Here is a 24,748-nt window from a genome sequence, read left to right as displayed (position 1 = left end):
CAAGACCAGCTAGAACCCTAAGAGGGTAGAGATAAAGTTTTGCCTCCCCTACAATTCTCACAGTAGAATACTTTATAGCAATGAAAATAAACACTGAAACTATACTCAGCAATACAGATGAATTCTCACAGATACAATGTGGACAAAAGAAGCTAGACTCAAAACAAGATAGATATCTGACTCCATTACTATAAAGCACAATAACTAATTTAAGCTTTTAGAAATTAGGATACTGGTTGTTCTTCAGGGAGTGGTTAATAACTGAACAGGGAGAGAATAAAGTGGAGGTTCTAGAGTTCTGGTAATGTTCTTTTTTGTTTGTTTGTTTTTTTGAGACGGAGTCTCGCTCTGCTGCCCAGGCTGGAGTGCAGTGGCCGGATCTCAGCTCACTGCAAGCTCCGCCTCCCGGGTTCACGCCATTCTCCTGCCTCAGCCTCCCGAGTAGCTGGGACTACAGGCGCCCGCCACCTCGCCCGGCTAGTTTTTTGTATTTTTAAAGTAGAGACGGGGTTTCACCGTGTTAGCCGGGATGGTCTCGATCTCTCTCGATCTCCAGACCTCGTGATCCGCCCGCCTCGGCCTCCCAAAGTGCTGGGATTACAGGCTTGAGCCACCATGCCCAGCCATGTTCTGTTTTTTTAATCTGAGTGCTGGTTATTCAGCATATCCAATGTGTTAAAATATGTTAATTTGTACAGTCATGAAATATATACTATTTTGTCTGTATATTGTTAGATTAAAGGTGGACATAAATGCTTTGTTATTTCTCTCACTGAGGTGCAATGTCTACTTTAGTGTTAGTGGAAATGAATAAAATTAAGAGCATGCAACATTCTGAGACTTTTAAGGCTAAGTCGTGAAAAGCTTCGCAGCCTTTGTCCAGATCTGTTGAAAAACAATTCATTGGAACCCTGAGCCCCTCCATACATCTGATTATCTTGAGACTGCCACACTGTGAGGAATCCTAAGCCAGCAGAAGAAGCCTGGGTAGGCACTCTGGTTGACTATTTTCTAGTCATCACCAGTAAGGCAAAAGACGTAAATAAAGCAGTTTAAGATTTTTTCAGACCAGGCCATCTGTCAGCTGATTATCACAAACTGACTCAGTTAAGGTCACGTAAAAAAAGAAAAAAAAAAAATTCAGCTGACTCCTTTGCAAAATTCTATCTCTCAGAAATTATAATATATGATAAAATAGCTGCTGGTTTAAGAAATTTTGGGGTAGTTTTATGCACAGCAATAGATAACTAAAACGTGTACTATACTTTTCCTTAATAATGCTTTTTTAAATCTCAGGACACCAGTTTATACTTTAAATGTAAATTTCCATTTAACTAACAGAAGGCTGCTAGTTTATAGGCTGTTAAAATTCTTCTATCTGAAAGTACATGTAAATTATCGATATTTCTTTGGAGCTAAGCCTTAGGTCTAGTGGTTATGCTTTTCCACAATATCACATCGTCTCCAATTGCAGAAATATATGTTATTTGATCAATGCTTTTGACAATAATTATAACAAAAGGCTAAATTAAATGCATTTCCAACAACATATGCCATCTAAAACTGATAATTCAATTACATATTAATAATGGTATTTTTCTGTCATAACTTTAAGACCATACTCCGGATGATTTAGCATCAGTTGATATTGTTTTCCTTCTTTATAACCTTAAAATGGTCTAGGCATCACTTTATTTAACCTTATAAATAAAAAATGATCCTATCATTTTGAAAATGTTGTTACAACCAGAACTTTCTGTTTTCCAAACTTTCATTTAGGAAAATAGCAAACTTCAGAATTACTTCTAATAGCAAAACCTTAAAAAAAACCCTACTGTCTTTCTAAACAAAATGAATGCTTTTGTCTTATCCATTAGAAAAACTGTGGTCTCAAGAAAATGTAGTTTAAAAGCGGTTAGCTAAGAACATAAAATCTCAAATTTAGCAAGTCATTAAAAGAGAAAAAGGATACATAGTTTTATTATGAACTTTTGTGCGTGTCACCATAGGATACAAATGACTTTGAAAGGCGATACAAATTCTTGTGTAGACTCAAAGACAGAATTAAAAGTGACCTTAAGGAAAATAAAGTTACTGCTGTCCATTACACTGCTATTTGTTCTACACATTCTACACTTTCAGAATTGGAATTGATGCACTTGCTTCAACACTGCAACAGAATGAAACTCCAGATGCTCGCAGATGGTAAGCCTACAAACTTAATTAAAACTCATGCTTTATTATCCCAAAACAGGAAAATTGAGAAAACCTTGCCCAAAGAAAATGTTTATGTTTTCTCCTTCTCTTCTCCAACCATCCAGAAAACTTTAGGGGTCATGGGCATGGAATAAAAACCCCTTCTTGTTGCCAAGCCAGAGAGTAGAATAGGGTTACAGACCATTAACCTAAATACTGATTCAAATTCGAGTTCAACAATTATGAATTGTGTACTGTGTGCCTAGCACTATATTACTGATTTAATCAAGGTTTAATGAGAATGTTATAATAAGAAATTAAATCTGCAAGCTTCCATCCACAAATATGTATTGAGTGATTTTTTGGACATAATAAATATTTGATTGATTTTTTTAATTGATGAAGGCACAATTTAACCTTATATTCAAATATACTGAAATAAAATTAATTGAATATCCTGTATATGTTTGTGTATGTTTTAGGATCTTAGCAGTTTTTCTTCTTTTTCTTGTGAACCATTATTATGTTTTCACAATGACTCATACCTAGGTAGACAATATTAAAATTTAGAGACTGTGTTAATTAATAAACACAGTTGCTGGTCTCCCTAGATGGTCACTACTGGTGGAATATACTATGGCTAAAAAAGAAAAATATACAAATAAGAATATATTCTGACTTTTCTGTCTTTCTTTAGTTAGTTGTTCATATGGAAGAGGTGATTTGATTTAAAATAACGTTACTTCAGAAGTCCCATACTCACCTTATCAATTGCATTAATTCTCGCATAGAAACAGGAAAATATCTAAATTGTTTTCTTCTTGTTGATAAGGTATTTATCATATGCTATTCTTGGAAATATTGTTTTTTTGTAAAAACAATTATCTATGTTTGTAAGCATCAAGAAGAAGGGCAGAATTCAAATTACATGATGCCAATTATTTAATGACAACTTATAGCATAGTTATTTATCTGAATGTCTAGATTCTATGCTATAAATTAAATTAAGCTATTTTTAGACAGGGTCTCACTCTGCTGCCCAGGCTGGAGGCTGGAGTGCAGTGGTACTATCATGGCTCACTGTAGCCTTGACCTCCCCAGGTTCTGGTAATTCTCCCAACTCAGCCTCCTGAGTAGCTGAAACTACAGGTGCTCATCACCATAACTAATTTTTCTATTTTTTTGGAAAACCAGGGTTTTTCCATGTTGTCCAGGCTGGTCTTGGCCTCCTCAGCCTCCCAAAGTGCTAGGATTACAGGTATGAGCCATGGTTATTAGCTCTTTAATCTATTGACCTTTTAAAAAGATTGTTTGAAGACTACCACATATTCAAACCATTTTATTTGTTTTATTCACTCATTTTGGTTGGTCTTTGGCAACTTTTCCTGCGTTTTTATAGTCAAATGCAATTTGGGTGTCTAGGATAGTTTTTATGTTTTCTAAGCAGGATGGCTTATTTTAGGTTTTTGTTTATTTATTTAATGAATAAACTTTGGTTTATTTGGTTCATTCATTATTTGGATGTTTTTGTTTTTTGTTGTTGTGGTTTCAGTTAGGGAATCTTATTCTTACTAATGATAATCATTTTGTCTTCACTATTGCAATATTTCTGTATTTAATTTAATTTCTTTCCTAGTTATACTGACTAGCACTTCCAGAAAAATAGAAAACAGTGGTGCTTATAAATAGCTTTTTGGCTTTACCTTACTGCAATGAGAATGAATGTTCTGCTTCATATTGAAAAATGTTCATTGTTAGGCACATACTCCTCAAAAATGAATGCCTGATGATTACAAATAGACTTGTATGAGACTGTTAATAGCAGATACATGCATGAGCCTCAAACTGGAAATAACCAAAATATCTACCATGGATAGAATGGATAAGTAAACTGTGGTATGTTCATAGAGTGAAAAAAACCACACATCAGAAAAAATAACAGCAAAATACTGATACATGCAACTACATCGACAAATCTCAAACTAAATGTCATGTGACAAAAGGTGACACAAAAGACATATTGTATGATCCCATTTATATGAAATTTAAAAACAGGTAACATTGATCAAAGGAGCTAGAGATTATGGTTAGAATAGCAGTTCCCTGCACAATGGTGAATGATCTCTAGGGGCCTTTCGTGATGTAAGCAGTAATCAATATTTTAACACTTTGATCTGAGAGGTACAAGTACTTCCAGATCAAATATATGTACCTCCCCTCCCATCAAATACATGTACCTCCCAGGTCAAAATATTAACATATTGATTATTGCTTGCATAAAAATACTTTTTTATATAGGCCTTTTCCTCTGTACTTACACTTTGCACATTATACTGCATCTGTTTTACCTAAAATTAGTAAAACGAATTACAACAGTAAAAGAATGATGAAGAAAGACTTTCATTTTATCCAAAATAGATTGGCTCATGGTAGACAAATGATCCCACTGAGAAAATTAGAGATCATGTAATATTAGAGAAAACAATGTGTTTCAGCATATCAATGAGCTTCCAAGGCAATCAGGACTTGAACAGCCAAGACCTGTGCATTCTGTGAGCCATTTTTCTCTTAGTACCGATTGCAAATTCACGAAGCACAAGTGGTGGAGAAATCCAGGCAGAAGGCTATGGCTAGCAGGTAAAGAAGCCAGAAGAGCTTTGAGAAATGGCTTAACTCTAAGGAAAGCTAATGCGAAGTTCAGTGCAGCGAAAGCAGCTAGGAGTTAGAAGGCCAAGATCAAGGAGGATCAATCCTAAACGATGCACAGTTTTCTCTTTAAGGTATTTGCAGATTAAGTATTTCAAGGAAGGGAACTAAAGAGACAAGCAGAAAGCCAGCAAAAGTAGACCAAGAGTATCTGCAATCTCACAGAACTGCAAAAATGCAGTGAGTATACAAGCCATCAAATAATAGAAGCCCTAGTCGTTGCTCAAGACTTTCAAGCAGTACTCACTGGAAAGCTTCTTCTCACTAGTGCAAATGTACCAGAAGTAGGCAGAACCTTACCTTGAAATTAGTCCAATTATTGTTGGGTTTAATATAGTTTTCTGTATATTAGAGAGTCAAATGAACCTTCTCCAGATTAAAAAAAAATTCCAGAACTTCCAAAAATTTTTATAAATGATGACTGACATTTAAAAAATAAACACCAGCTATACAAAAAAAGAACAAAAGGAAAACAGCTAGAGAAATCAACTTACAGATAACCCCATTGTTGAAGTTATTGGTCAAAGATATTAACATAACTATGATTAATATTTGAGGAAAATAGATTACAAGGTACATTTTACCAGAGTTCCAGAAAACGAAAGGGTAAATATAATGGAATAATAAAAACTTAAAAATAGAATGGTTGGCATATTAATATTGGTTCATTAGTTCTGATAAAAGTGCCATACTATGGTAAGATATTAACAATAGGGGAACTGCATATAGGGCATACAAGAGCCCGTAGCCCTATCTTTGTGACATTTATGTAAATCTCAAAGTTTTTTTAAATTAAGAATTTATTTTAACAGTGAAATAATTTTAATTATTAGCTTAATAAATACATTAAGAGGAGATTTGGAGAGAAAAAGAGAGAATTCATTAAAACTATAAGTGATAAAAAATTGAGGCATATATACATTAAGTATATATATATTATATATATGTATTAGAATAGAACATTATTCATCTCTTATATGGAACCTAAAACAAACAAAGAAAAAATGAGCTGAATGAATAGAAACAGACAATAAAATGATGATTATCACAGGTAAGGGATGAGGATGGGCAATGGGGAGATGTAGATCAAGAGGTAGAAAGTTGCAGTTATGTTGGATTAATAAATCAAGAGATATAAATACAGCATGAGTACTACAGTTAATGATGTTAATGATAATCTCTGTATAGTACACTAGAATTTTCTGAGTAGATTTTAGGTGGTGCTGTCACAAAAATAAAAACATAATTCTGTGAGATGGTGAATGTGTTAAATTTTTACCTATAGTAATTATTTCACTGTGTATATCGAAATATCATATTGTACACCTTACACTTACAAAATAAAAATGATGACAAGCCAGTAGAAAAGACCCAGAATAAAATATGAAGAAAAAATAGATGGAAAATTTTAGAAAAAAATCATAAGATAAATATAGAGAAAAACAACTCCCAAGAGGTAAAGGAGATAGAGAAAAGGACTTTAAGCAATATTTGAAAGAATCATACATAAGTATTTTTCACAACTGAAGAAAAACATTTATGGTTTAGGTATTTGTTCCCTCCCAACCTCATGTTGAAATTTGACCCCCAATGTCGGAGGTGGAGCCTAATGGGAGGTGTTTGGGTTATGGGGGCAAATTCCTCATGAATAGATTAATAGTCCATTGGTGGAAGGTGGAGGGTGAATGAATTCTAACTCTTATTACTTCCCACAGGAGCAGATTATTAAAAAGAGCATGGACCAAAACGTACAGTCAGATAAAAGGTGTAAGTTCCAATGTTTGATAGCAGAGAAACGTGACTACAGTTAGCCCTCATTTTTTTTAAAGCCTCATTCCTCCTTTCCTTGCCTTCTCTCTTATCATGTGATCCCTGCACACTAAGGCTTCCCTTTGCCTTGTTCCATGAGTGAAAGCAGCCTTAGGTCCTCACCAGGAGCCCAATTTTTTAACCAACAGAATTGTGAATTAAATAAGCTCTTTTCTTTATAATTTAACTAGTCTCATGTATTTCTTTACAGCAACACCAAACAGACTAAGACAGATATCAGACCACAGATTTTAAACACTCTGCAAACCAATCAGGATAAACATATAGAACATCATGTCTGGATATATTGATGTATCATTGTGGAAAACCAAACGAGAAAAATCTTAAAAGCATCCAGGAAATCAATAAAACTGATAGCTAACTTCTCAGCAAAAATGAATGTCAGGAAACAATAAAATAACATTTTTAAAATACTTAAAATCAGCTGTACTAGAATTTTATACTCAATAAAAATATCCATCAAAAATGCAAGCAAAACAAGGACAATTTCCAAACAGGCAAAACTTACGAGAGATCTTCACTGGCAAATTTCCCCAAAAACATTTTATAGACAGTTTTCAGACAGAGGAAACATCCTACTAGATAGAAAAATGGAAACGAAGGACACTGGAAAGAGTTAATATATGAATATTGGTGGCAGAATTATAATAATAAATATTGGTACAAAGTACCAGTTCGTGATGTTCAAGATATTGTACAGATATGACCTTTCTTTGCTTGAATTCAGTGTAACAATCCATCAGGTTCAATAGCCTGCAGAACCTTCAGAGTGACCAGGAGACTCTTTTAAGTCTGTTTACTTGGATGAAGGCAGATTTTCTCTGCTGAGCCTAATATAGGGTTTTAATACAAACACACATATACATATCTATGTATCTGTCTATCTATCTATCTATCTATCTATCTATCTATCTATCTATCTATCTACCTACCTACCTATATATTGCTCTCTCTCTTTCTTTCTCTCTCTCTCTCTCTCTCTATATATATATATACACACACACACACACACATATATATCTCATATAATGCAATAATAGAAAGATTGGTATTAGGATTAGGGATAAATGAAGTTAAAGTATCCGGAGATCCATGACTTCCCCACTGAGTGGAAAAGCAATGAACTTGAAATATACTACAATAAATTTAGAATAAATGAAAAGAAATAGACTAGACTTGTAGATTACCTGCTATTACCCACAGGTACATACTCAAGGAATCTGGGCATGAACCAGGATACATTATTTGTTCATCCTAAAAGTGTAGAGAAACATCACATACAATTAAGCAAATACGTACAATATAATACTGGCAAAGGTTGCTATAATGATCGTGTACAATTTGTTAATAAAAGCAATCAGAATTTCTAGTCCAAATATGGCAGATTAAAGTAAACTTCCTAAAAGAGCAAATCTGCAGAACAGATATAAGTTCTCTATGTGAAAACATGGAGGAATGCAAGTGTTACTGAGGCAGAGAACATAAAAGGACCTAGAAATTATAATATGTTCACAGGAATTAAAATTATTCAGACTGGCTGAAGTGCCAGTGGAAAGAGGATCATCTTGTCTGTTTTAAATATTTATGTATAAGCAGTGTATACATGTGTGTTTGATTTCTAATCATTGAGTTAGTGGCAGGAGGGTAGTTAGCATTTGAAGTAGCCTAATCAGGAACACATTTGAAAATTTTTAATCAGAAGCCACATTTCAAAGGCAGTTATTACATATGTTTGAATAAGTTTTATTTTTGATCAGTACTTACAAGCTTGTTAATTAGCATAACAAATGATATAAATAACTTTTCATTGGTGAAATTCGTGATGTTCAAGATGTTGTACAGATATGACCTGTCTTTGTTTGAATTCCTTGTAAGATTCCATCAAGATCAATAGCCTGCAGAACCTTCAGAGTGACCAGGAGACTCTTTTAAGTCTGTTTACTTGGATGAAGGCAGATTCTCTCCGCTGAGCCTAATAAAATGTTATCTGAAGCTTGCTATCTGTTGCATCTGCCTCAATAAATCTTTCAAGCAAGGTTCTTAGGGAACAGATAATTCATCTAAGCTTTCAGAATGAGCTTAATAACATTTGTTTTTGTTCCTGTTTATTAATAAAGTTTTGCTGATGTGACAGAACGTGTTCTGAGACTTGTTTTCATTATAACACAGAGTTTGACAGAGAGATTACTGGGGAAGAAACCTATGTAGATATTGCTCATTTCTAAATATTGGAATCTATCAAAACTGGCTCTCCGCCCCCCTCAAATAGTAGGTACGAATGATCAAGTTGGCTTAGATGGTCTTGAACAAGTGAGTGTGTTGCATACAACCTAGAGTACCTTGAAACAACGGACAGTGGTTTTAAACATCATCCAGGATACAAATGTATATGGGAGTACAAAATAATTTTATTCAGGATAACAAGATAACCAGATTGATATTTTAGAAAAAGCAATGGTCAGTAATTTTTAAAAGATTTACAGAGAGTGGGGATGTGGAACAAATCAGAGGAAAGAACAATGCCTGTTGCTTGTTAAGTGAGAGAAATCTGTGGCCTGAACTAGGATAGTGGTAGTAGAAATGGGGCGATTGACTTAGACTCAAATTATAATGACAGGGTAGAATTACCAAAATTTACTTACTGGTGAAAGACAAACAAGGACAATTTGCTGAGGATGATGAGGATGTTGAGTATCTAACTTCATTCTCCCCATGTGAAATTACATGTACATTTCTAGATGTGTCCTCTGTGTTTGTTGTGCACATCATTTATTAGTTATTTTTAATTGACATATAATTAACATTTATCAAAATATACACTAAATGTATAAATTGATCAACTTTTATATATGCATATACTTGATTATGACAATCCAAATTATATACATAATATTACCATTATGCTAGAAGATTGCCTTGTATATAAAACAGTCCTAATTTGTGTTAGGTTTCTTTTGCTTAAAACAGTATGTTTATGCAATTTATCTATGTTATTAAGTACATTAGCTCAATTTTTAAAATTGTTATTACTATTAAGATGTAAATATGCATCTTTTTTGTTGGTGGGATATTTGAGTTTTTTCAGGCTTTTTAATGACTAGAAATTTATCAACATTCTTGCACATGTCTTTTGATGGACATATGCACTTAATTTTCTTGGGTATAAATCTAGAAGAGGCAATCACAGAGTAAATATATATTTGGCTATAATAAAAGCCACTAAGTACATGTTCAAAGGGCTGTCCAGTTTATACTCCATCAGGAAGTGTATGAGACTTCCAGGTGATACACATTTTAACAAATATTTGATAATTTTAGTTTTTTAAAATTTTATTATTTATTTTTTGTTTGTTTTACTAATATTTTGATCACTCAAGTGGTTGTATAATTGGAATGTTTTCTTCATAAGTAATGATGTTGAATATTTTTCATATGCTGTGGGCCATTTGGATAACCTCTTTTGTGAAGGGCCTGTGTGAACCATTTTTTTGCATTTTTCAATTGGATTTTTATGGCTATTTCTTTAAGAATTCTTTTGTATTACATGAGAATTTCTCAAGCTTTCCTTCTAATTTACTGATGCAGGTTTTACAATATCTAATTGGCCATCCAAAAGTTATTTCTCAATCTCAAATATATTTTTTTCACATGTTTCTTTTGGAAGTCACCTTTCTGGAACCTCAAATTTTTTTATTAATACATATAAGATCTTTAATGATTATTTCTAGAATACAAATTACATTTTAAAAGCACTTTCATATTAGGTTTTTCTCATTTAGGAACATTTATTATTATTTTTTTAGATTGCCTCTCATTGACTCCATTTTCAGGCCAGTTATGTCTAAGTAATAGAAATATGGCTGCCAAGGGTGCTGCACTGTCATTGTCAAAGTTTAACTGCTTTTTATAAAGGGAATTTTTCTCTTTGCAACAATTTCTTAAAAGTCAAGGCCTGGTATTTATGGGCCCAGAGATGATCAGGGTCATCAGTGTGTTCAGAGAGATGGATATATCAGTTAGCTTAGACTTGAGTTATATGCCAACCCCAAGAGTAATTACTATGATCCATCTTACCCAGACAATGGGAAAAAGGGTGGAGTGGCATGGTTTCACCAAAGGTGAAGCACAGTACCTTCATTAGAGTAAAGATGAAGGAATACAAGGCAGGCAAGCTCTCCAAATGCACACTATATGTATCCTTAAGAAACAGGTCTACACACTTGTTCAGTATTTGGAGTGGGCTTTTTTTTTTTTTTTTTTTTTCCTCAGAGACTGTACTGGTCCTTTATCAATTATTTTATTCTAGAACAAAAATAAAGGAGACAATTTATATTATTTAGAGCTTTAATTTTTCTTCATATTAGCGGTTCAGGTAAGCAGAAAATATCTGTTCAATAAATGCAATGACACTGAAGAAGCTACATGTCTGAGCTGAAAGGTGGGTTCTCTGTATTTATTCTGTATCCTAAAGTTACCAAGGCACACACATTAATTAATTTCCAACTTACAGAACTAAGAGGTATCACTCAGTAGCATCCCATCCCATTTTCCATACAGTAGTAGTTTAAGACTGACCTTTCTGACAGATAGCATGCATATTTATACCCACTATTCCTACTCTTAGCATACTGGTCCTCTGCTCATTCTCATTTCCAGGCATGAAAGTTCCAAACTCAAGGGTGATTGTACCTTATTAAACTTCTAGGATCCAGACTGAGGTAGAAAAGCTGCTAATACGAGAGTCCCTTGTGCATTACGCTGAAATAATTACTTAAAACATTCAGTTTACGGCCTATGGTTGGTGCTCTGCTTTGATTTTCATCACTGACATAGTTATTATTTTTGTTCCCTTTCTCTTAGTCATTTCAACTGTGACCAGGGAGAGAAATCCCATCATACATTGCAAATCTGATTAAGTTTTACTTTTAAATGGTTAGTTTACTACCAAAAAAAAAAAAAAAAAAAATTCACATCCATCAAGGAATGAATGGCAAACTGAAATGCTCCTATTAACAAACCCAGCATGGATGTATATCTTATTCTCAGCAATCAAGTCCAGGACACAGACTTACCCACACTTGGGTTGGCACCCACCATGCTACCTTACTGATTTCACAGTGGTGACAAGGGATGACATTCTTTCTTATAGGCTTTAATTGACAGTGCAGATTTAGTCATTGTCTTTATTTAGAGCTCTTAAAAGAGTTATCAGAAAAGAACGAGATAACTTGATCGACATTAATCGATGGTCTGTCCAAAGATAATTTAACAGAGGGATGACTTTCTTTACCCAATCTAAATTAAGAAACTTATTACACCTTTCCCTTTAATGAGAAGTTTTGTCAATACTTTGAGGCCTAACAGAATGACCTTTAGGAAAGAGGTAGTGTTAGTTGCTGCCAGTTGGTTTTATGAAGATGAAGAAATAAAATTTTCTTTAATAGTATACATAGTCCCAAAATATTACTGTGTTGTCTCTTTTTCTCTCTCTCTCTCTCTCTCCTCTCATTTACCTTTTCTGTTTTAAATTTAGCTTATCCATAGATCTACTATTTGGTTTGGCATGGATTGTAGATAGATTCGCTGGAATATTTGTCAAGGATCTTGTTCTGCTCACAGCAGTCAATATATTCAAGTAACACTGATGTGATTACTTATTGCTATTGATGCCGTACCTGTTCCATGACCTAAATAAAAAATTCAAGTCTTTGCTGATAATTTGGCACCATTGGAATGCATTACATTGACTTAAAAGAAGAACAAAAACAGACCAATAAAAAGCAAGCTATATAAAATGTAATGACTCTGAATTTAAATAGAAACAAAATAGCATCATGCCAAGCAGGTATTTTTGTCCCCCAACTTAATTCATAACAGGCATTTCTGTTCATATTTGGATATCTTTGCTAACTGGCGTATTTGAAGGTTGCTGTAAGGTTATGATCATGTGAAAATCTGAAAGGATATATAAAACAAAAGTAACAAGGTGGCAGTGACGGGGCAAAGGAATATCACAATTCTGTGAGAGTAGAATGATAAATTATCTGAGTGGATGGTTCTAGGGGGCCCAATTTTATGGATACCTGTTTCCCCTCTAGCACAGAGCTCTCATTGTCTTACAACAGAACTCTGATCTTGAAGGGAAAATTGTAGTCAGGAGGATTGAGTCTATTCTTATGCCCTGTCTTGGTAATAATTTTAAAGGACATATGTCTTTCAAGTAATGCTCTTGGATTTGATGGTGGCAACAAGAGGTCAGTAAATATATTAATGATAGAAGGAAGAGATAGAAATATATGAAGGTGAAAATCCCAAATCACAGCAATAAACTCCTTTTCTCACAAAGCTAGATATAAAAGGAATACCATTAGAGAAGCTTAAATCAGACACCCTTGGAAATGCGCAAAGTTTCAGTTTGTGTAGTTTTTTTGCGATTTTCTTTTTCATCTAAAGGGAGAATCTTTGATAGCCTATAAGAAAATAGTTACCAATTTAAAGTTTCCACCTACAATCCTGTCCAATTTGAGGAGGCATTTGTAGAGGCATGTTTATCTTGTGCTTTTGGCCTTCCATTTCCTTGGGGTGACTCATGACTTCTGAGAATCAATGAAATTTTGTTGACTCTGTATACCACCTGCTTCCCCAATGGCTTACCCAGTACCTTATGCATACTTGCACCATGCACTGACTATGCTTATTTGAATTGATCTGCTTAGAGATAAGCCATTCCACTGCACTGTGAATTCCTTAAGGGTAAAGACCATTTCTTATTCAGCTCTGTATCCCCAGCATGTAGTAGAGTACTGGCTCCAAGGGGAGCTCAATAAATGTTTTCTAAATAAATGACTGATTTAAGACAGTTGAAATATTAAGTTGAGGGTGGAATGTGGTATGTTGTCTCATCTCTTTTAATTAGTCATGGAATATCTGTGGTTAATTTTCAATATAAATTTTCATGTTCAGTTGAGAGACAAGACGAAGAAAAACGAGGAGATGAGACTGAGAGTGAAACATAAGAGGCAGTGTTGGAAGAAAAGGAAGTGTGTTGAGGTTAGCATCTATTAATTTAGACATTTATTCTTGATTAATATGCACCACAAGATATTCTGGATTTGGAAATTTTCTTAGTAAAGGACATTTTATACAGTAGAAATAGAATATTGAGCAAGATAGTCATCAAATAATTGCTATTTGACAGGGGAAGATAAATTGTTAATTTCTTGTCAGTACATAAATAAACAAGGAAATTAGGTACTGATACATGCTATGAAGAGGATAACAGTGGGTGAAGAGACATAGAGGCTTATGTGCGTGAGAATTGCTCTCCCAAGAGGTGACATTTAGTTTGAAGCCTGAAAGATGAGAAGGAAGCAGTCATAGGAAGATAGGGAGAATGAGTTTTTGAAACAAGAGAAAGAGCAAATGGAAATGTCTAATATGAGAAGAAGTTTCATATGTTCAAAAGACAGGGAAAAAAATGCCACTGTGGATGAATTTGTCAAGCAAGGCATAGAGTGGGTGGAGATTAATTGAAAAGGAAGAAAGAAAATAGATCTTAGGAAATTTCACAGGTAGGGCTATTTATTATTCACTGGTATGTATTTAGGGTGCTGGTTGTTAAAACATTGAAATATTTCTATACTGCTTCATAACAAGCATTAAACCTCCAGAGAGACATTCCAGTTCCTTAGCTTCCTGTGGTATCAAATGAGGCCCTTGAGTCTCTATCAAGGCTACACTTCTCTCTCTACCCAATTTTGCTTCCTCATCTCCCCTACGGATGATCTCAAGGTCACTTCCTAATAATCTTCCTGAGCAATAAACTCTCTCAGTCTGTTTTCTGGTGAAACCAAAGCACAGCATGCATTAAATGGCATCAATGATAAAATTGTCATTTTTTCCGGACACTGAAATTATTTCCTTAGGAAACAATTAGTGCCTCATATAAATAAACAAGATTAAACATTTTTCTAAAAAAAAATCAGAATGAAGAATGTTTTAATAGTTTTATTTTAATATTGTTTCTATTTGGTGAATATATAGAGAAATTCATGTAAGGTGAAATCTTTATTCCAAGACAAAATCATTTTTGAAAGAATTAAATTTATGAGTTTTTAGATATCTGCTATGAGATAGATAGAACTTATGTATTTCACTTCTGACTCAAATATTTTAATATTTTATATACAAAGAAAGGTAACATGATATTAAACAATAGAAAAAGTGAGCCAACTTTTTACATAAATTCAAAAATAACATTCAGTTTATATTTTGGGGCAAATAACATATTCATTTCTTCAGTTCAAATCTTTACTAAATTGCATCTTAATAGCTGTAGCAAAACAGCCCATATGGTAGTAACTGCATAATATATTTATGAAGTGGCAATTTTCCACATATAGGATGTGTCAATTTTCTAAGAACAGAGAAGTTTCTTAATTACTGTGGTTGTTCCTTATCGCTACTTCAGACATTTCCTTCTTAATTCAAATCTACTGGGACGTAGTTTATCCATGCAAGACAACAACTCTCAGTTTCAACATATATTTGCATATGTAAAGTGGAACTCATGTTTGCACAATGCTTTCTACATTTAGCCTAGCAGTCTCATGGAAATCCTTTCACAAAGCAAATTTTTCAAGTATATGTACAGAAATTGTGGGTGCAGGGACAGCCTTTTTCCCCAGCAAAGGTTACGTATTTTAAAAACATCCATTCAAAATAAAGTATATGCCAAGGCTTTGCTATGCCTCAATGTGGAAATGGAATTGTCCCTCTTAGGATTTGTTTTATGTTTGTATGTGTTTCTTTCTTTCTCTCTCCCTTTTTTTCTCTCTCTCTCTTTCTTTCTTTCTTTCTTTCTTTCTTTCTTTCTTTCTTTCTTTCTTTCTTTCTTTCCTTCTTTCTTTCTTTTTCATATCTTTCTTCTCACTCTTTCTTTCCTTTCTTTTCTTTTCTTTTCTTTTCTTTCCTTTTCTTTTTTCTTTTCTTTCCTCTTTCTTGACAGGGTTTGGCTCTGTTGCCAGGCTGGAGTGCAGTGGCGATGATCTCGGCTCACTGCAACCTCTGCCTCCAGGATTCAAGCAATTCTCCTGTCTCAGCCTCTCAAGTAGCTGGGATTACATGCATGTGCCACCACACCCAGGTAATTTTTGTATTTTTTGTAGAGACAAGATTTCGCCATGTTGGCAAGTTGGTCTCAAACTCCTGGCTTCAAGCAATCTACCAGCCTTGGTCCCCCTGACCCACAGTGCTGGGATTATAGGTGTGAGCCACCACGCCCGGCTGTATTTGTGTGTGTGTGTGTATACACACACACACATGAACACACAAATGTATATACACACACACACACACACAAACACACACACACGTATTTCTTTTATAACTTATATAACATATATTTGTTTTATAACCAGGGGAAAACTTGCCAGTGAGTTTGTGCTTGCTCAAATGGATCATGTAGACTCTGTATGTTCTGAACTCTTTATTCTGGTTTCAAATTTAGAAGTATAATGTTAATGAAAGAAAAGGGATTAGGGTATCAATCATCTGAATACAGACAGAAATAAAAAATACGGAATATGTGAGCACTAAGAGTGTGAAAAGATTTTCTAGTCTAGATCTCTGCAAATCAAATACCTCTAGACTTCCGATATGTTACTGCCCAGGTGTTGGAAAATAAGTAATGGTCATACTAGAGAGAGCCAGTGCTTTCTAAAGGCAATCAAAAGAAAGAATTTTTTAAAAAAGGAAAACTTCTGCAAGTCTTAGTCAGCGGGCCATCACTGAGGACCCCTGCTCATCTATCCAACCTTATTTTTCACTAATAAAAACTTTATTTTTCACTAATGTGAACCCGGATTGCATTGATTAGTGAGCTTGACACATTAACACTGTATTTTCCTAGTGAAGCTGATGGAAGGAGCTAGAGATGGAGCTGAAGTCTCCTGACAACGAGGGTGGAACTCTTTCTTTCAGAAGTTGATACACTGGGGATAGAGTAAAGATTTCTCTTTTCAACTGGACACTCCCAAACTCCATTAAATCTTTAACAGTTATTTTCAAATGCAACTAACCTGTACTAGATTCACTATCGTTTAATTCTCTTAGAATTACTCTTTCCTAAATTACCCAGATTGTGAGGCAATTATGATACACAATGTCAGAAAAAAATTCTGTGTGTTTATTTCACCTATGAAAAATAATTGCTGTTGGAGAAATTCTGTTAATTTTCCCTGTGTTGGTATTTTTAGTTTCTAAGTCAGGCATGCTGATGCACAAGAAAAGAAAGCAATTTACAACTCTGCAAAGAAATACAGCCTCTTCCACTTCATTTATGTTTCATCTTGATTATCAACACATTTGTCATCCCCCTGTAATTTATTCATTATTTTTACCAGAGGAATATGAAGGGGAAAAAGAAAGATAAGTGCACTTGTCAAAATGTGAAACAGATGCTCTAACAATGATTGGAGACAATTAATGTTCGCTGGAAGAAGCAACAAGTTGGGTTTGTGTTTAGCTTCAGATTTTTACAGCAAACAGACTTGGGGAAAATGCAAATGTGAAATAAGGTTTTTGTTTTCCAAGCAAAGAAAAACACTATTCTCTGATTACACTGTTGCGCATTTCTGTTATGATTTGACAGTTTAGATCTTTTCAGCTAAATCATTAAGAACAATGGGAGCGCAATATGAATTTTGAAGTGTGATTCAATAACTCTTCCTTCTGAATCACCAAACTGAAAATGTCCTAGGATGTTAAATGGCTCTAAGGTAGTGGATTTGCCAAGCAGAATGAAGATAAATCTTTACGTCTCATCACATCTTAATTCCAACTGGGGGCAAAAAAATTAAGAGCGCTTCCACCCATCTCTGCAATATATCCATTTGCTCTTTTTAAAATTGAAGTGAAGATCTTTCAGATTCATCACCTTCTAGATCTCTACAATCTGTTCCTCTTTCCTACCTAGGTACCTACTCCTAAGATTCTACTTTAGACCTTGAATCACTAAAGTCTCATTCCCTGACTATCAACTCTTACTCTTACGGTTGGCTGTGTCCCCACCTGATATGGTTTGGCTATGTCCCCACCCAAATCTCATCATGAATTGTAGTTCCCATCATCCTCATGTGTTGTGGGAGGGAGCTGGTGGAAGGTAATTTAATCATGTGTGTGATTACCCTCATGCTGCTCTTGCAATAGTGATTCATTATCATGAGATCTGATGGTTTTATAAGGGGCTTTCCTCTTGCTTGGCACTTCCTACTTCCACCATGTGACGAAGGACATGTTTACTTCTCTGTCTGCCATGATCGTAAATTTCCTGAGGCCTCCTCAACCATGCAGAACTGTGAGTCAATTAAACCTCTTTCCTTTATTAATTACCCAGTCACTGGTATATCTTTATTAGTAGCATAAGAATGGATTAATAAAGCTCCCTTACTTATCCTAGCCACTCACTCCAGCACTGCCAGTCTATCAATTTTCCAACCACATTGAATTCGTTATTTCTATAACAAATATTCAATTATCTCTTGCCTTCAGACTCTTATGAGGATCAAACCACCCCATACCCACTGTTAGACTCACTTTGGAGTTATGACTACAAATACCAAACGTCAACAACCTATATGAGACTTTAGAGTAGATTAGGCTGTCAGAAAATTAAATGCCAAGCACACAATAGTTTGACTGATGTTTACCCTCATTGATATAACAGGCCAATGAGGATGTTCTGTCAGGACATGAGATGACTCTTCTCGACTGGTGATCCAAGGGCAGAAACTCCCTCCATCACCTGTCTTTGGCATCACCAGGGGTTTATTGTCTGTACCCAGCTGGAAGAAAGAAAATAAGGGGTCATAAAGAGGACTCCTCTGTTTCTCAGATGTTTTGTTTGAAAATGATACACGGTTTTCTACTCACTTGCCATTAGAGAGAGCTCAGTTCATGGCCACCATCTTTTGAAAGGCAATCTGGAAAATGAAGTCTAGTTCTAAGGCCAGGAAAAAGAGGTGTGCAAAGTATGGTTAAAGTTTACCCAAATTTGTTGACAGCAATATTGGAGAAATCAACTAACTGGGAAACAAAAATACACTCCAGGTAATTTGAATTTGAAGTGAGGGTCTTGCTATAAAAAATTCAATTTTTTTCAAAAGATTTTTTTTTTTTTGGAAAAAGGCGTTTATTTATTTCTTCATGAATAAATACAATGTTTGGAACATAAACATATCCTTATTTTATTTTCAGAATACATTTCTAGAGAACTGGCAAAATGCTCAGTTGTGATTATTCAAGACTGCAGACATATAAGGTGAAAAAAAAACCTTTTAATAAATCTACATTGGCTTAAGGCCTCATCTTGAAAGTAATTGGAAGCATTTATTTAAAAGATTCCCTCACATAATCTTCTTTTTCTTTCTCTTACTCTCTAATATAGTAGTTTAATTTTATGGAGGTCTATTTGCATTTTTCTTTATAAGGAAAAAAGCATTTGTTATAATGTTGACTATAAAAATAAGACATACGTATAATAGAAAACATGAAAAATATAAAAGAGCATAAAAATGAATCAATTTAACCTCTCCACCTGGGCATGAGTTTTAAACAGTTTTATTTCCTACTATTATAAGCTGAAGTATATTATTTCTTGTGTGTCCACAGTTTTATCTTGTTGACCGTTATGTCTCCAAACACTAGCACCGTTCCAGGTACCTAGTAGAAATTCAAAAATATATTTTGAACTTTAAAAATGGAATTCCTTTCCCGGTTTCCTTCTGCACAGTTTTTAGATAGTTGAGATTGCTCTGTATTAATGAAATAATGCCTACTCAATATCTTTTGCTTAACTATTTCATACATGATAAAAAGTGTTTTTTGTTGTTGTTTTGTTTTTGTTTGTTTTGTTTTTGTTGAGACAGAATGTCACTCGGTTGTCAGGCTGGAGTGCAATGGTGTAATCTCGGCTCACCACAACCTCTGCCTCCCGGGTTCAAGTGATCTTCCTGCCTCAGCCTCCTGAGTAGCTGGGACTACAGGCACGTGCCACCACACCTCACTAATTTTTGTATTTTTAGTAAAGATGGGATTTTATCAAGTTGGCCAGGACGGTCTTCATCTCTTGACCTCATGTTCTGCCTGCCTCGACCTCCCAAAGTGCTGGGATTACAGACATGAGCCACTGTGCCTGGCTGATAAAAAGTTTTTATAAACAACATGTTCAATATCTGCACATAATAATCTCATATGGATATATCAGATATTATCCAGTTAGACCCTATTTTTAATCATTTAGATGAATTCTAAAAGTTTGCTTAAAGTTTCACTTAAATTATTAATCATTTGGTTTTAAACTATTTTAGATGGAGTCTACTGTTTACCTGCCTAAATCCATTGACACAGCTGCACAAAGTCTCCCTATAAACCTCCCCCCCGCCCGCCGCCCACATTACTTCTATGTAATAGAGTTGTACTTGATTGGTAAGTCAGTGACTATTTCTAGCCTGTCCTTTCAGCTAGATGTGCCCAGGTGACGAGATTCTTGCCAACAAATTTAAGTGAAGGTCTCACACACTTCTTTCAGGACAAACCTCATATTCACAAGATATAAGTAACCTGGGTCCCTAAATCTTGAAATGGAACATTCACTTCTGATAATTACATGAAAGAGAATTCCTTGCTCCTGAACCAACATTACTTTTAGTTTTCCTGTAACAATAGCTAAGATTTTGCTAGTAACTCGTACAGCCACACACTCCATCACTGAATATGTTTTCAGCCGGCATTACAGACGGAATCATCTGTTGTGATCATGATCCACAAGTGTTCTTGTCTAAAGCAGAAAACTATGTTTTTAAGAACCACTTTTCCCGTGTCCTTTCAAGTCAGAGTTTACAAATGAATGAATAACAAACTGGAGGTTGATTTCTACTTGGAAATCTATATGTGAAAGTAAGGCTGACCACCTGCTTTGTTGGATTCAGGCATACTCTTGAAATGTGATCCTTAAATTTTGATGCGCATCAGAATCACCTGGAGGGCTTGCTGAATCAGATTGTTGAGTCCAGCCCCAGAGTTTGTGCTTCGGTAGATGTGGGCTAGGGTCAAATGCATGCATTTTTAAAAATAAGAACATGTTGTAGAGTGGTTTAAGGTTTATAGCAAAATTCAGGAGAAGGTACAAATTTTCCATATACTGCCTGCCCCCACAATAACATGCATCAATATGCTTCCAGACAATGCTGGTAGTGATGCGCTTGACATTGCACTTTGAGAACCACTATTCTTGAGGTAGCAGAGCTCAATTCTTTTGGAATGACAAAAAAAGAGGGGGCAACAAATTTAAAAAAATACCTTCTCTAGTTCATTTCTTTGAGTAAGTTTTAAAAAGTAACTTTATAAAAGTCAGCATTTTTCTCCATATAACAATAATTATTCAAACTATTTTACTTGTCTTCCTATCTCTAAATAGGTGTAAATACTTGGAACATGTAGTCTGATTGCTGTCTTTTTTTTTTTTTTTTTCTACCGTGTGGCAGCTCTAGTGAACATGTGAAGGAACTAATACTCTGGAAACCAAATGATCTGCATATCTATTGGATCATTGGTCTGTGGCAGAGAATGCTTTTTTTCCCTTACTAGTTCCTTCCAATCATCAAATGGTTAGCTTGCCACTGATGCTTAACACGTTCAATGATTCACTTGTCATGTAGGGCTATTAATCTTCATGGTTTAACAGAGAATTATGGACATCACACTGAAAACCCACAGCACAACACTTTTCACTCCTTTATTTTGACCATTTCATTGGCATGTAGAACAGAACTGCCTACTTCAGTGTGTGGGAAGGTAATGTTTAAAGATACCTATCTCAAGCCTACGAAGCATTCGCCTAAAAGAGCAGGTGCCTGGCAGGTAAGATGCAAGGGAAGATCTTTGATGAGTTTATTGGAAGGCTTCTTACAAACCTTTTTCAATCTTGTCACTTACGCATACATTTCTTCATAGCAAACATGTAACATAAATGCTATTATTTCCATTTTACCAATGGAAAACTGAAGCACAGAGGTCAAGTAACGTGTCCAAGATCACACAGCTAGTCACTGCTAAGGCCAAGGTCAAATAAAGAAAATCCGACTACCATGTCACCCACTCTGTCCTCTGAATGGAAGTATGGTTTTTCTGTCATCATTCTGCAAAATCAGGATTTGGTGTTGAAGAGGGTATCTTCACCATCAATCATTCCACTTGCCTCTACAATGACTCATAGCATCCATAACATATTTTAATGCCAGAAAACAAATAGTAGTGCTAATTTCCATTCAATTTTCATTCTCTGCAGAAAGTGTATCATAAATGATTATTGGTATATAACAATACATGCTCCAGAAGATACAGAGATAGATACTTGTAAAAGTGAACTAAAAATCTTTGCACTTTCTGAACAAAGTCCACCTCTTTTAGGTTGTAACCTTGCCAAGAAAATGATTGTCCTTTACAATATTATGTATAGTTATATGCTTTATATTTATGGAAATCTGATGTGTGACACAGAACACATAGTGTTGGTAACCGTGAAACTTTTTTCTTGGGCAAATATCCTTAGAGAAGTGAATCATGGTTTTTAATTAAGAAACTTCAATTGCATAAGTCTTACTTTCTGAATATGCAAGATCTTTAATTTTAATGTAATACCACCTTATATGCCTGCCCTAGAATTGAGGCAAAGTCACAGTGATTCTGTATCTCCAGGTCTTAAGAGAATTACCAAAGGTCACTATTATGACCAAGACTGAAAATCTTTATAGCTCTGCTTTTAAAAAATTTAAACAGGTCACTGTAGCAGTGACAGCTATTGGCATTTGACACCTTCCCTGGAGGTATCAAAAGTCTGTCTGAGTATACTGGCCTAAGGCAAAACAGCTGAACCAGGTATCTATGAGACCAGCTTCAGTGATCCAGAAAACTATGTTTAGGTTGTTGTAATGACCAATCTCATTCAGAGAGGTACCCTAACAGGACACCGCATATACCATGTTATTTTTAAATACATATAACAATCATAACTAAAATACTTAATTCAAAAATAATAAAAGATCATTGTATCATATATTTGGTGTGAAATTATTTGAGCATTTTGAAAGTTTAGGTATGCTAGCATTTAAATTACATCATTGTTAAAGTTTGGGTTGATTCATTATTCAAATATCTTAACAATCCATCTTAATATGAAGAATGACCCCCTAATATTGTGTTTCATTAGGCAAGAACTTGATGCTGTCCCATCACAAATTTCTTGCAACTTGGAGCCAGACATCTGGGGTTTGGAATCTTTGTATTGCCACTTACTAGCTCTCAGGCTTTGGGCAAAGTGACTTACATTTCCTGAGTTAATCATGTGTTATGGATAAGGTATTCACAGAGTGGGATGAGGTAAGAAAGAAACCACTCATAGCACAGCATCTAATATAAGCTAAGTATAATATAAATGTATCCATGCTGATTACAACATGGCTGGTCTTTTTATGTAAATGTGTGTATGGCTACCTTAGGAGAATCTGGAAAAATGCCAGTGACAAATATGTCTTTCTCACTGAGAAGTTATTTATGCAAAACAATTTCTTTGGATAGAGAGAATTAACAGGTAGATGCAATTGGGGATGTGAAATTTCAGCTGATATCAGTTTTGCGTGTCTTTAAAGTAAATTTCTTTGAAGAACTTATCTTTTCTTTATCTTTAGGTGAATTCCTTTATTATGTAGTTTCTGATAGAAGAATGAGCTCAGGACAATTTTTATTAAAAGGGCAGAAAGATTTTGAGACTCTTTATAGGATGGGGGCAAATATTTAACAAGGAATTTGGCACATAATTAACTGTATCCCTTTTGCTTTAACGATTTATCCAATATATAATTTTTGAGCAAATTTATGTGCTGGCTAAATAAGCAAAGAACTAAGATAAAACAATATACATTACAGTTAATGCCTTCCTTCATGAAGTTCACATTCCATTCCAAAACGTCTTCCAGTTAAATGCAATACACTAAATTTCACTAAAGCTATAAATTATAAATTTGTGTTATAATTGTGAGGCACTTTTAACAGGCTTGTTATACAAAAATTAATTAATGCTTTCTTTTTTTGATAAATGTTCATTATTCCTTACACTGTGTCACTAAGTAGTGGTTACAATTCCCCATTTTATAAAAATAAATGTATTGATATGGGTTGGCTGAGTTCCCACCCAAATCTCATTTTGAGTTGTAGTTTCCATAATCCCCATGTCTCATGGGAGGGACAAGGTGGAGATAATTGAGGCATGGGGGCAGTTTTCCCCATCTTTTTCTCATGATAGTGAGTGAGTTCTCACAAGACCTGATGGTTTTATAAGGGAATTTTCCCCCTTTTGCTTGGCAGTTCTCCTTGCTGCTGCCATGTGAAGAAGGACGTGTTTGGTTCCCATTCCCCTTCTGCCATAATTGTAAGTTTCCTGAGGCCTCCCTAGCCATGCTAAACTGTGTCAATTAAAGAAAACCTCTTTTCTTTATAAATTACCCAGTGTTGGGTATGTCTTTATTAGCAGCATGAGAACAGACTAATACAGGTATTATATCTTCATAGCAAATATTTAAAACACATGTTATAATCTCAGTTTTACAAATGGGAAACTGAAACAGAGAGGTTAAGTAACTGGTCCAAAATTACACGGCTAGGCATTGTAGGGCTAAGCTCAAATCAAGACGGTCTGACTCCAGATTTGAACAACTGAAATTTTAAGGCAATATTACTCCTGATTCATGTGAGAACTAAAAATGTTGGCCTCAGAAGGGTCAAAATGTATTGTGTCACTAGGAATTTTACCTTCATTCCTAGGCTCCTCCCTTGTGTTGCCCTAATATATTTATTATTCATATATACAGTGTTATTGACTAATATTGTTCTTTGCATTTCCATTATCTTTCCTCCAAAAAACCTCCACTGAAAGATATGAGACTTGCTTGAGTGCTAATAT

At 34.8% G+C, this 24,748-nt stretch overlaps 1 long non-coding RNA gene across 1 annotated transcript; it reads left to right on the top strand.

The window, feature by feature from the left end:
* Positions 1-858: 858 nt before the first annotated feature.
* Positions 859-8,843, top strand: LOC105467622 (uncharacterized). The gene is made up of 5 exons (XR_011625346.1): positions 859-987; positions 2,143-2,205; positions 3,391-3,454; positions 6,787-6,864; positions 8,608-8,843. It is a non-coding gene; the product is annotated as an uncharacterized lncRNA (long non-coding RNA).
* The last annotated feature ends 15,905 nt before the right edge of the window (positions 8,844-24,748 follow it).

The sequence above is a fragment of the Macaca nemestrina genome, chromosome 7 (assembly GCF_043159975.1).
Source record: "Macaca nemestrina isolate mMacNem1 chromosome 7, mMacNem.hap1, whole genome shotgun sequence".
Taxonomy (NCBI): domain Eukaryota; kingdom Metazoa; phylum Chordata; class Mammalia; order Primates; family Cercopithecidae; genus Macaca; species Macaca nemestrina.
The sequence above is the reverse complement of the archived record's forward strand: the minus strand, read 5'-3'. Positions and strand labels throughout refer to the sequence as shown.